The sequence below is a fragment of the Ambystoma mexicanum genome, chromosome 9 (genome assembly GCF_040938575.1).
Source record: "Ambystoma mexicanum isolate Mex_15411 chromosome 9, UKY_AmexF1_1, whole genome shotgun sequence".
NCBI classification, from domain to species: Eukaryota; Metazoa; Chordata; class Amphibia; order Caudata; family Ambystomatidae; genus Ambystoma; species Ambystoma mexicanum.
Window position 1 is genome coordinate 1,431,914,565 of NC_090931.1, and position 14,253 is coordinate 1,431,928,817.

At 43.0% G+C, this 14,253-nt stretch overlaps 1 protein-coding gene across 1 annotated transcript in view; it reads left to right on the top strand.

Moving 5' to 3' along the window:
• Positions 1 to 14,253, top strand: part of PLCD4 (phospholipase C delta 4) — a 679,750-nt gene that overhangs the window by 207,208 nt on the left and 458,289 nt on the right. The gene's annotated exons all lie outside the window — the stretch shown is intronic.

The following is a 14,253-nucleotide window of genomic DNA, read 5'->3' on the forward strand; positions in this document are numbered from 1 at the left end:
GAATAAATTCTGCATCCCCATCCATCTCAAAGGTATTTCTACCTCGTCTTAAAGGGCTGGGGTCCTCCAGTTCACGTGAGCGCAGAGAGGATGGTTTAAAAAATCCATCGAGATAAGTAGGCTTTGGAGTCCTGGAAATATCGCACAACCTCTGCTATTTGGCTGAAAGGACGTGAAGCTCCCTGTAGATAGCGGAAATAGTTTAATTATCAGGCTTGCAAGTGAGGTGAGACAGGTCCCTTGGTTTCAGACAGAATCCCCTCCCAGTGTCTACAGGAAGCTGAACGAATGGAAAGCTGAAGAGGCCGATAAAGAGGCGGATGATCCCGAGAGTCGGAAGTTGAAAACACGAATGGTAAGTAAAACTGAGTGAGGTGGCAAAATTGTGTATGGGCAATGAGTGAAGCAAAGCGATAAGGGGAAAATGAGTAATGGAGAGAGGCCGGGGTAAAGCAACTTGAGAAAAATTAGTGTTAAATATTGTGTAAATTGACTTGAGGCGAGGCCAAGAAATTAAGAGGTATCGCAAGGAGAGACCACGATAAAGAGTACGCCCAGTTTTCCTGCGTCGTTAAGATGTAACAGAAGGAACAGTACCTAGAGTCCCATAGTGGATGACCTAGACTACAGATTTGTTTAAAGACAAATCCAAAGAGGTCAGTTCACACTCCGTATGAGTATTTGTAGGGACAGGACAAGTCTTGAGGAAAAGACTGTGATATATGTGGCCGGTTGAGTATGTCCGTTTGTCTGTTTGTTTTATGTGATTGTATATGATGAAAAGACAATAGAGAAATTGATAAACGGGAAAAGGAAAAAAAACACGAGATTTAAGAATTAATTATTTATTTGATGGAATTGAATTGATGGTGTTTAGTAAAAAGTAGATTAAAGTAAAAAACGTGAAAAGGAGGGTTTGGAACCTGCTGCGATTGGTGACGCTCATATTGTTTTGTTTTTCTGAAATGTATTTATTTTGCAAAAAGTAAAAGTGAGTATTCACAGTCAAAAGTGACGAGTCAAAATGGAGGATATTACTCCACTTATACATCTCTGCAAACAGTTGCCGAAACATGCACCCAAGCTTAAACAGTATAGTGCAGAATGGGTTAAAGGCACTGCAGACAAAATGTTCATGCCATGGCCACAAGGGGGATCACTATCAAAGGCAGTCGTGCAGCATATGATGACATATTTGCATGCAGCATACACGAGAACAAAGTTAAATAAACAACTAGCGAGCTTAGAACTCTGGAAGATGTACCAGGAGGATAGAGAAGAGCCGCCTCCTGTAGATTGGATACTAAATGAATGCAAAGAGGGGGTTAAGAGCTTTCTCCTCCCCCCACCGTGCCCGAAGTAGACGGTGATAGTAAGAAAGATGACTGGTTGTACCCATTGAGGGAGCTTAAGGCAGCAACAGGGTATAGTAACCCGGCATATGAGACACCTGCGCAAAGCAGCGACGAGGGCCCACAGAAAAATATTGAGAGAGCTGTAATCTCTAAGGTCCCGAGGGACAAGGAGAGATGCGATAAGGAGAGAAGTGATCGACCAAGTACATCCATACATATAAGAAATAAAGAGATGGAAAGAAGAAAGAGATAAGACTGATGAGTATTGCACTTATAAGTTAGAAATTATACAGAATGAATGGATGGGTGGTCAGATTTTGATCAAACTCGATGGTAAGAGCATCGAGGACATGAGGCAAAGGAAAGATCGAGACAAACAGGATAAAAAGGATAAAGATAGAGAGGAATGATTGAAATAAGATGGGACAAAAAAGAAAGATAGGCAAAGACAGGAACAGTTGTATCAAGATGAGCAACTGAATAAGCAGGAAAGAGCTGAGGACCAAAGAAAGAATGACAACAAACAGGGCAATCGAAGAGCGAGAAAGATTAGAAAGGAAAAGAATGGAGGAAAAAGAACAGAAATTAAGGGATAAAAGAATACAAAGGCAAAAGGACGAAGAGATATGAAGGGCAAATGAAAGGAGAGATATGAAAAGAAAAGAGGAAGACAGGGTGAGGGAGGAAGCAAGGAAGCAAAGAGAGTTTGACGATGAACTAGAATGAAAGAGAAGGCAGAGAGCATGCGACATTGATCGTATGGAAAAGGAAGTAATGGGTCATAATCCAATAGTGGCATGGGAGGATTTAGAAGAGTTCTTCCCAGAATACGAGCCAATACCAGGTCTGTCTAGAGCAAATCTAGAGGATGAGTTCAACTCTAGAAACATTGGGAACGTGATTGATAAAGTCTATAATGACATGAGAACTAGGAAAGAATTGAAAGGGAAGGGCAAAAATGATCGACTCGAGAGTATACAGCTGTACGTCAAAGAGGGAGCCTCATGTAGTTTGGAGCCCAGAGAGCTTTCTTCAGATATATTAACTCTGAACAGAGATGAAGAGGAAAGATGACATACAAGTTGTGGACAGGATATGTCAGACGAAGACAGAGGAACCTTCCATGAGGAGGAGGGAGGTGACACATGTGGTCATGAGGGATGTTTTTGATGGACAAAGAAGTTAGATGGTTAGATCTAGATCTACCCAAAACGTGGGCATCAGAATCATTGACGTGACTAGATCGATCTAAAGGGAGATCCCATGGTGAGAGGGGGGACTCGCCACCTTATGTGAGCAGGTTAAGGTCGCTACCAGGAAGAAGGCGGTGCAGAACCATTGTCCCTGCAATGGATAGGTAGGCGATGGGCGATGAATGTGAGTTTGGGATTTCACAATTTCCCTTGTTAGAGAAAGGAGGTGCCAGACCACAATATATACCTTGGCCACAAATGGATAAGGATAATTTAAGGTGCAAACTACCGAGTTTAACATCTGGTGCTGCGAAATGGATACTTGAGTTAGAGAAAATGACAGGAGGAAACACGTTGGCTACAGGGGACATTAAGGGTCTCCTGGTTGATATCCTTGGGGAAAGGGCTGATGATGTTTGGTCGAGAGCAGGATATTCTAGTGTTACTACAGTAAACACTGCTCATGATGGAGCACCATTCGATAACTGCAGAGCTGCAGTTTGGAAAGCGGTTAGAGTGCTGTATCCGGACACGTCAGATATGGGAGCTATAATGATGAAAAAGATGCAGGAAGGGGATGATCCACTTGTTACATTCAGAATTTACAAGAGCAGTGGACTTTGGAGACACGCAAGGCTTGGGAGAAATCAATACCTGTGTTTTATCATACATTATGCCCAGGGTTGCCAGGCCCAGTGCAGAAGCAGCTCAAGAAGTTAGTGGGCATGGAAGCGAAACCGTGGTCAGAGATTCCGCTGACCATAGCACATTATTTTAGACTGTTGCAAGAAAAGATTTTCAAGAAAGACAATGTTAGGAAAGGTGAAGAGGCAAAGTTAGTGCAGAAAAAACTATCCAAATACGCCATTGAAGGGGCAATGTTGACTAGTGGAGATGGATCAGGTTTACAGTGAGCAGCAGACATGCCACAGATGAATAACCAAAGGCAGTTTGATCAAGGTAATAATGGATTTGTAGCACGAGAAAGGGAAGGCTTTTGAGGAAGAGGCTTCCAGAATAATCAAGGGAGCTTTCAGAATAATCAGGGAAATTCCAGAGTACTCAAAGTGGGTCTCAAAACATGCAGAATGATAATCAAGGCATGCAGGAAGGGCAGAATAGGAGACCTCCTCCTATATGTTGAACATGTGGTATGACAGGGCACTTTGCTTGCACATGTAGAAGTCAAGGATTTGTGCAGAATGGGAAATTTTTGAGAGTGTGGACTACAAACCCGCCTGCATATTCGCAGCAGAATGGAGATGGGTTTGCTCAGAATCAAACAGTGCAGCAGACACAAGCGCAGAGAATGCAGCAAGATTTACAAACACAACAGACAACAATGAATCTGCCACAAGGGCAGTCACAGCATTCACCCATGCAGATACAGCAAAACACAAGCATGGGACAGTTGATGACTCCTAGAATAGGGGGTGTCACTTTTGATGAAGGGAATCCCTTTACAGGTACGGGGATGAGAATGTACCCACAATAGGACAGCTCACTGGGAGACTTGATGTGTTCGATACTATCAGTGACGCACAATCCTCAAGAGGAACCGAGGGTTGACGTCAGTATAGGAGGCAAATCCTTTTCATCTCTTGTAGACATGAGTGCAACACGCTCAGTATACGAAAGGGGAGATTTTTGATGTGTGGAAATGCCATGAACACTCAGGTTTTCACAGGAGCTACAAGTAGAGTTACTTTTACTGAAGAATGACCAGTCTCTATAGGAGAGTGTGACATGTCGGTGCCATTGTTGTATTTAAGGCAGACACCTGTCAATATATTGGGTTGAGATTTAAGGACCAAGATGAATATGACGATTTCATTCACTGATGATAGCATAGTATGCTCAACACCAGGAATGCATTATTTAAAGGTGAATGAATGTATTATGGCATTTGCAGGACAACTGGCCATACGAGGAGTACCTTTAGAGCCAGAAGTGTTTCACTATGGGGTACACATTCTGTTAACATGGCTGCCAGGCTTAGTGGGTAGAACTATGAGAGTACCTGATGAATTGTTGTTTAGACCAAGGATACCTATGATTGAGGAAGAGGGACGAGTCTTTCCCTTGCAGTTGCAAGCAGCTATATTGCGAGGCGAAATGGCTTTGCTTGATGGAGTTGACAATGAAGGCAGACGATGGCGCACAGTAATCACCACTGGGGAAGGTTTTAGATTGACTGACGTCAATGATGAGTATATGTTTAGAGATAACCCGTCAGATGAGGAAGTAATATTTGAAATGAGTATTGCATATTGGGTAAGCAAAATTAAACGTGAGGTTCCTAAGAAAATGATGTTAGTACAAAAGCGCCCCAATTATTTTGATGAAGACATGGCGAAAGTGGCAGTTTCATCATGGACAAAAGGCCCCTATGACATAGGCCTATTAAAGGGGGTTGGAGAAGTGAAGATTAAATTGAAACCAGGAGCAATTCTATCTCGAGCATGACAGTATCCTATGTCTTGGGAGGCAGATGAAGGTATTTTTTAGATGATGGCCCTCATTACAACTCTGGGGGCAGCCGTGTCTGTAAAAACGGCACGGCTGCCACCGGAGTTGAGTTTTTTCTGGCACCCGTAAATGGGCAAGTACCGGGTCATGCCGAGTTAGGCAGACCCGGTACTTGCCCATTTTCGGGTGCCGGAATCACGGGCCTCCTCATCCCCATTCTGCCCCATAGGGCTGAATGGGGATGGGGACGTCGGATGCACTGGCACAACTTTGCATGTGCCGGTGCCCCCGAGGTGCTCTGCTCGCGGGTGCCGTTACACCCGCCAGGAAAAACCTGGTGGGTGAAACGGTACCCGCGAGCAGAGCCTGTAGTATGGCGGTCGGGGATGTACTGTACCGGCATGCTTACCGGTACCATACTTCCCAGACCGCCATGCTCGTAATGAGGGCCGATATCTGCTACAATGGAACATGGTATCTTAGTGACATCAGAGTCACCGTGTAATACTGACATTTTTTCAAGTGAAGAAAGGGAAAGGGGGGTTGTGGCGTTTAATTCAGGATCTTGGCCTGATTAACATGATTGTAGAGGCTGAGTTCCCTCTAATTCCTAATCCTGCGACAATCTTATGTAATATTCCTGTTGAAGCACGATATATTACTGAGATTGATTTGAAAAATTAGTTTTTCTCAATCCCATTACATAAAGACTCACAAGATCTGACGTGTTTTACTTTCAGAACCAGAGAGCAAAGAATGATTACCCCTCTCTACATAAGAGTCTGGAGGTCAAAGAGAGAAGTGGTTTTACAATATAATTACTGCTTGAACAAACTGTGACATTGCTTCAACATTTATAGAGTTTTTCTCTATCACAGATGGTAAAATACCGCACCAACAAACAAGAGGTATAAGACTGAATGAATACACATATTTTTTAATAGTTAATAGAAAATGCAAAATATAAAAATCCATGATTTAAATATAGCGTGGATGTAACATGTAATGGTTACAAATACTTAGACAAACTAAAACAAACATAGGCAAAAAATACACACATTAGTTAGGCGGGAATGTAAGTCATCAATTGGACATTACTTAACGACATAAATGTATCAGATTACTATTGTTAGTAATCCTTTTCGATAGTCGACATATTTCGGCCATAACTTTAATTAGACACTATCTCTAGTGACGTTTTTAACATGGATACACAGGCCATCTTCAGGACAGGACGATTTCTTCCAGAATAACTTCAATTTAATGAGTAATCCCAATTGTTTGATGTAATTATAACATCACTGTTTTATTATTCCAGGCTCTATGGGCGCTGCATAGCGTAAAAATACGTCAGCAAAAAACAATTGCTTTGGCACAAATGACTGGTGCTGCAATATGCACCCTTCGTTCTTGTGGCAGGGGAGAGTATCCCAACTGTGACCTGTAAGAGTTGTGCTCGTATTGCTCACTAGCAGAACTGCAGGCTATTAACTGGCGTAGTTCAGATGCCTTGCTACATCTATCAGAGCAAGTCAGAATCCAAAGCCTTAATGAAGCAAGAGGCTAATCACGCAATGACACTCTCGATGCAGTCAAGCGGACACAGGCTGTTTATTAAGGCTGTAAATGGAAGGAGGGTTTGATGAATTAAAAAAGACAATTTGCACAGCTCCAGTTTTAGGGATTCCCAATTATGCTGAGGAATTATTTTTGTTCTCACAAATGGATGGCACTGTTATGACAGCAGTCCTCATGCAGAGGTACAAGCCCCTTGCATATTACACTGGGATTTAAGACCCAGTAATGAGGAGTCATTTTCGGTGCAAACAATCTTTGGCAGCCGCCGCATTCACCATTGAAAAGGCTGCCAGCATAGTAATCAAATGCTCTATGACATTGTTTGTTGAACATGTATTGTTTGCCATTTTGGAAAAACCAAAAGGTACATTGACTTCTCAAAAGGCTTCTGCCTATGAGGTAGTCATATCGAATCCAGCGATTTAAATAGTTTGATGCAGAGTAGTGAATCCTGCCATGCTTATGGCTGAACCACTGGCAGAGGATGAGCATGCGCATGATTGTTCAAACTATGAAGAGTTTTATGATGAAATTCCTAGGATAAAAGAAAATGCTTTGACAGGTGGAGAAATTGTTTTTATTGATGGTTCTTCAAGGATCGATCAAAATCATGGACAGAGATATACAAGTGCCACTGTGGTGAAGCACACGGCCAATGGGGAGTTTCAGGTACTTAATTACACGACTACCGTCTCACTATTCGGCACATGCTGCAGAATTGGTGGCGCTGATAGTCGTGCTCAAGAATCATGCAGACCAGGATGTAACGGTGTACAGTGATTACGCCTATGTGACGTTGTTGGTGCATGCAGGGCTAGCACATTGGAAAAGGAGGGGCTACCTCCGAGCGGACGGCACTCCAGTGCAACATGCATCCTTATTGGATAGGCTTATTAAGGTGCTATAACTCCCAGTGGCCATCGCAGTCGTTAAATGCGCAGCTCACACTAAAAGGGCAGATTTTGTCACACGTGGAAATCAAGCAGCCAATGACGAGGCCAAGCGCGTTGCATATTCAGACGACGTCATGATGACAGTTGATATGCCTGATGTGAATGAAAGCACGGTAGTAATGATGAGTGTGTTTGTGTGTTATAATAATTTGTCTAGAACTCTATTGGTAGAGATCCAAGGGGAAGCGCCTCAGGATGAGAAAGACCTGTGGTCGCGGAGTAGTGTTTTTAAATCCCTCTGAAGCATTGTGGCGACAAGACAGCACTGGTAAACCAGTAATGCCTGTAGCCTTATTAAGGGTGGCGTTGAAACAGCTGCACTACCCTGCACATACAACTAGAGAGAGCCTCGCTGCAACTATTACAGAGGATTGGTTTGTTCCAAATTTGGTAGAACACGTTGCATTTTATGTAGTAAACTGTATCGTATGTCAAAAGTTTACCGTTGGGCACTGTGCTCAGTTAGAGGTAGAGGGGTTATTCCGAAACCTAATGGCCCCTTTCAGCATTTGCACATCGACTATTTCGATATGCTGCAAGTATGCAATGGATACAGATATATGATTGTAGTGGTATGTCCCTTTTTGAGTAGACGCGCTTGGATATTTCTCCTAGATGTGAACATCTATGCTGGAGAAACCCCTTCACCCCCACCCCCATCGGAAGCAAGCATAAGGGAAGAACCACAGTATGTACAGATCAGGTCTATGACGCGGAAGAAGGACGCTGAAGCTGTTGAATAAAGATTAAGAGTACATTGGATTGTGGCTTATTTCAGGACACTCTTTTCAGTCACTAAAAAAGGAGTTAAGGGAAGCTATTTGTTCTTGAGCCACAGGAGAATGTTGGTATTGGATTGAGGCATACTTAAGCCTTGATTGAGAAAGGAAAGATATACCAGATCTGGATTTCATTTTCTACGACTGGAAAAGGCAACAGTCCCCGATTCCTTTCCCCGATTCCTGTTCGGTGGTGCCCATGGTGGTGCCCAATTACAACGTTTCACGGATCGTCTTTGCAGTTTTTCTGTTCATTCTGAGCGCATACCCTGCACTTGTGAGGAGAGCTACCAGTGTTCATCTGTTCTTGCAAGATCCTAAGAACGGTCCAATCGTGAGGAGATTGCTCACAGCCATAATTGAGCAAATTCTTCAGCTTCCTGAGTATAGTGGTGAAAACACAAATGCCCCTATGAGCAGATAATGCGCATAGACTGGTTCGCTTAGTATTCTATTATCTGATTGAGGAATGCCTGCATCTTGTTGACAAACTGATGTCTGCACGTTCCTGAGAGGAACGTGCAGACATAATATAATATTCTATTATCTGATTGAGGAATGCCTGCATCTTGTTGACAAACTGATGTCTGCACGTTCCTGAGAGGCCTGAGATATAATGCATCACTTAATGAAATATTGAGAAATATAATAACACAAGTGAACCTATATTCTTAAAGGACTTTGAGAGCCGAATGAGACTTTCGAGGGAAAGATCTAAGGTCTACTTATTAAAGAACTTTTGTTTTATGCTGAAGAAGAACAGTCATGTCATCTGGTGAAAGGCCAATTTGTGCTCTTCATTGGGAACTTTTGTTCATCTTTGTCCAGTAAGCAGCCAGCTGATCGAGGACATTTGTGGAGCCGATTCAGCAGCTTCCAGAAGTAGTGCATAATGTTGCCTGATTAAAGTGTATCTTTTCCTTCCTTAAAGAATGAGAATGGGCAGCATCAGCAGCAACATAATCATGCCAGATCATGTAAGACATCCACGATGCGTAAAAAGCTATTGCTATGAATGGTCTTATTTATGCGTGATTTATACTTGCATTTTGTTCATAGTGGTATTGCTCTCACTTACAGTATGTACTGCTTACTATATAGACGTAAGTGGAACAAAGATTCCTGTGACTGTTCCTATACAGAAGGAGGGTACTGATGTGGCAACTACTAAGCAAACGAGACCCTATGTATTCGTCCCTATTCCAGTAGATGATGGAAAATTGCCTGGGTCTATGATAAATGTTACCAGACATCTTTCTTTAGAAATAAATGTTGTAGAAATCATTCTTGAGCACCAGAAACAGGCCCAAAAGGAGAGACAAAGGAAGAGATTGACTAGGAGTGAACCTACACAGGTAGCACATGTAAAACACCTAGTCCACTGACAAATGTTTCTTTGATTGATCCAGTAAGGATGAGTTATGCTGACATATTTCATGAGATAATTATAGAGCCTCATAAGAAAAGAATGGGATCTAAGAGAAATGCTAGGAGGGATGATCATGAGCTGAATGATTACCTGGACAATACAGCACATTTGGGGAATAACATATGGTACCAGCATATGAAAGAGGAAGGAAGAAGACCTCAAAAGAGGAATGCTTTGTATATGCACTCCTGCCTTATAGTATGGGGAAGTCCAAGATCTTCATAGCTATAGAAATAGACGTCCAGACAGCACATTGTCTATCGCACATAGCACTTTGCCGTACAAGAGGCCAGTTCATGGGCCGAGATGCCTATCTCAAATGGTCAACTTAATGGACTGATCCAGACGAAGATGATTATGTGCAAGACTCAAAGACAAGAGACAGAGAGAATACCAAGAATCATGTGGTCAGATATGAAAAGCCTGGAGTAAAAGGAGCTGGAATCAGAAGGGAAGTAAATAAAAGACTTGAGAGTCCAGATAAATCTGAAGAAGAAGTTAACAGTTTGAAAAACAGAGGACAAATGCAGATCTGGGAATCAGTACTTTCTCCAGATGGATGGGAAGGAGTGGTCATCTGCAGAGCTTGGGTGATAATTGGTCACCCTGAATCATCTATTGGCATAGTGCAACATGGATGCATGTCTTTATGGCCGAGACTTGCCAAGCTGCTGACATGGGTCAGAGACAGAGGAGGACCTTTGCAGATAGTACCATTCGAGAGTACAAAACTGTGCTTAAGAAACAATGGCACAAGAAGAGTTGGAGAGAATCTGAACTATGGGCGAATCTTTGATGTACCAGGAATGAAAATTGGAACAGCAGTGATAATGGATCACTACTGGGCTTGTGGGTCCAGAGTTTATAAAAAGCTGCCAGAAAACTGGGGAGGACTTTGCTCAATAGTAAATGTCCATGCTCCAGTTTTAGTGATTCCTAAAAGTGATTTGAATCTTGACAGTTTCCCGAAAGCAGATGCTCACCTGAGGAAGAAGAGATCTGTGGAGCTGATAAGAAGAATGAAGAGGGAGAACTACTTCTGAGCCAAATCAATAGAAGCTTTTGATGCTATTCCATATGAACACAGACTGTTCAGCCAGACTTCATCAGTATTCACATTGATCTTTATGCTGAGAATCCAGGTTGGAGCAAATACCAAATGGCTGCAGATTACCAGATGGGAATTGCTACAAACGATCAATACTACCATAAAGGGATTCAATGCTATCAGGGAAGAGATGAGAGCTATTAGACTGATGACACTTCAGAATAGATATGTCCTGGACATGATCACAGCTATGGATGGAGGTGTTTGGGCAAAAATCGGAGAATCATGTTGCACGTTCATACCTTCTCATGACGATGAGAATGGCACCTTGACAGAGGCCATAGACATGCTGACGAACTTACATGTTCAGATGGCAGATGAAGTTGAAGACATTACCAATGACAGTTGGTTTGGAGCTTGCTTTTCTTGGATTCCACAATGGATGGCAGACATGTTCAAGTTTCCCGGAGCCCTGACAGTAAGAAGACTGCAAAGAAAGGTGTTGAGCCAGGTTGGAAGGCCAGAGACTTCACAGATGAAGAAATCAGACACTTTGTGAAAACCAGTATCCATGCACCTGAGAGAACAAAGTTCCTGTACCCAAAGGACCATAGGAAGTATGTGGGAAAATGGATCTATTGCAGCCCAAGGGGACAGTGCATGCCCATGATTAGGAACAAAGATGAGCATGTGCAATCGACTGGATGCCTGAAGGGAGTCATAAAGATATGGGTCCCAAAGAAGCAATTCTTCAGACAAGGATGTCTGGATGCGAAGGACGATGGGAGAGTGGTTGATGAATCGCCCAGAGTGGGGAGTGTAGAGGAGGAGCTAGGTACCCCCACCTCAACCAGTTCACCCATATTGCCTATATGTTGGGAACCAGAGTGTGAGACATGTGCAGTACCAGTGAAAATACCAATACCAAGGAGAATAATGGAGGAAAGGTTCCCTTTGACAAAACCATATCTGCATATGAGACAGTATGATGGCCATTTGTATGAGATCCCGGAAGAGGCAGAGGAAAAGAATGGCAAAGAAGAATGGTGACATCACACAGAGCCAGATTGATGTACATAAAAAGGATGCAGAGACAAGAGAATGAAGAATGAGAATGAAGATATTCTATAAGGCATCAAAGATAAGTGACATTTTGGGACCAAGGTGAAGAAACTTATGCTACATAACTGATGAAGATACCAAGTCATTTTACACGTGTACAGATGCAAAGAAACGCAAGCAGATGAAGCATGTCCTCTTTTCCAGTGCATCGCAGTTAAAAACAATTGAATTACAAAGTGAATCTCAGAAAGGCGAGGCTGGATGAGCCTAGGAAGCCAAGGTCTTATCAGGATGGGGTGAGCTGACATTGGATACATTAAATCGTGTGAAAGAATGAAACTCCTGTTCAGAAGACATGGATTAGAACAAAGAACACGTCAGAGGTCTATTGGAAAATAGTATTTTTTAAATGCACCATTAACAATCCCAAGGACATGTTCAAAGTCGTAATTGACAGCAGACCACTGAGGTGATGGTAGATGAGTATGCTAACTGGTGGGAAGCTATGGCTAAGACAAGCTCACCAGCAACTGGAAGCGCAGCTTGCGTGCTGCTAACGTAGGTGGAAAAGTACTGACGGAGGTTAGAGTGCCAACCAATTGTAGGAGGCCGCATGATTAAGGGTCCTATAGTTTATGTAACCAATGGGACGTCGTATAGTTAGTGAAGTACATAGTGACCAGTTGAGGGGAGGGCTTAGTTGCTCCATCTGATTATAAGACACCTATCACTTTCTCTCACTTTCTTAGACTAGTATGGAACATATACTTAGATGGTCTTGTAGACCCTATCACAATTGCCACTAGGTTTTTGTAGTTTGCCACGTAGGATGACATTAGTAAATACATATGTTGACCTCACCTATGACACATTTTTGTTATAAAAGGATGTTTTTTTAAGATGCATTGAGAGAATGTGCACTGCGATGTCTGTTGATGTCCGTTGTACTCCCTGTTTTAGATATTTGATATTAAAACAGTTAACTTTTTTGCAACTACCTGAGTCGTTTCTATTATTAATGTGTGAATACATTCTGCATCCCCATCCATCTCAAGGGTATTGCTACCTCGTCTTAAAGGGCTGGGGTCCTCCAGTTCAATTGAGTGAGGCATTCCAACCCAGGAATTAGTTATGTATCAGTGCAGTGAGGCATTGCAACTAGGAGTTAGTTATGTATCAGTGCAGTGAGGCATTCCAACCCAGCAGTTAGTTAAAGGATAGTTCCGGGACTTTTTTTTTATTGTCCCTACGGGTCGGCCATGTGTTTGTAAGCATAAATCGGTAGATCGTAGAAAACTTTCCTATGGACCTTACCCGACTTTTCATCCATTATCGCACTCGAAATCAGCCTCCATTTTGTGATAATCCTATCATTTCGCCCCATCGACCTGGCTCACCTGCCTTTGCGGCACTAAATCATATCCCCCGCCCCTGAGCCTGACATCAGCAGACGCGTACTGCCCATTTCCTAACACCAAAGCACGTTTCGTGTCAACATTCGCTGCGCCTCAGCTAATGAAGTGTCGCCATGGAAATGGCAGGACGCCTCTTTCCTCAATAAGTATAAACAGACCGTTTCACAACACACGGCAGCAGATTTTCGATTCCATTCCTCTCTCTGTGTTACTTTGAGTATTCTGTGACTCGTTTCTGTGCTCTGGTCAGCTACCTTCGCCGCTTCTAGGCCTTGTGAACACCTGTACCATCTCTGTAAATTATTTTACTTTCTTTACCACACAATGGCTACAATAATGCCGTATATGTACGAGCCCGAGTACACCGAGGAGGAACTACTGGAAAGGCAAGCACGCGAAAACGATGGGGATTCGGACGGCAGTTGGGAGGACCAGTCAACGGATGAAGAGCCTGGACCATGTCGCATGGACGGCATCTCCACCTGGTGCACGTGCAATCGGTGCAAGCTAATGCCAACTGAGGAGGAGAACTGCTGCTGCCGTGAAAATTCCGGGTGCTTGGCCTACATTTCGGAAGGCGAGCCAAGTCCGCAATGCATCACCGAGCTGCCAGAGTTCAGGGAAGCCTGCCTCTCACGGACCGTGTTGAGGATGATGATGGTGCTTATGCACGAACTTCGCGGCACTGTTCGTCCGCGTAATCCGAGTAACGAGTAAGTATACTCTGGTTGTGATGTCAGTGATGCCACTACTATTTCATAGTCGTCTCCCACATATAAAATTACTTCTACATATCAATCGAAACGCATGTAAATTGGTTCCATATAGTGCATTTTCTAGATATCATTTTTTTCAAAGCAAAATGACATGTTTTACCTGAATCGACATTGATAAGAAAGTTTTGTCATTTTAATACAGTTTGCATCTTTCTTTTTCACAGGTGGTACAGGCTGGTGGCCTATCGTTGCTTCA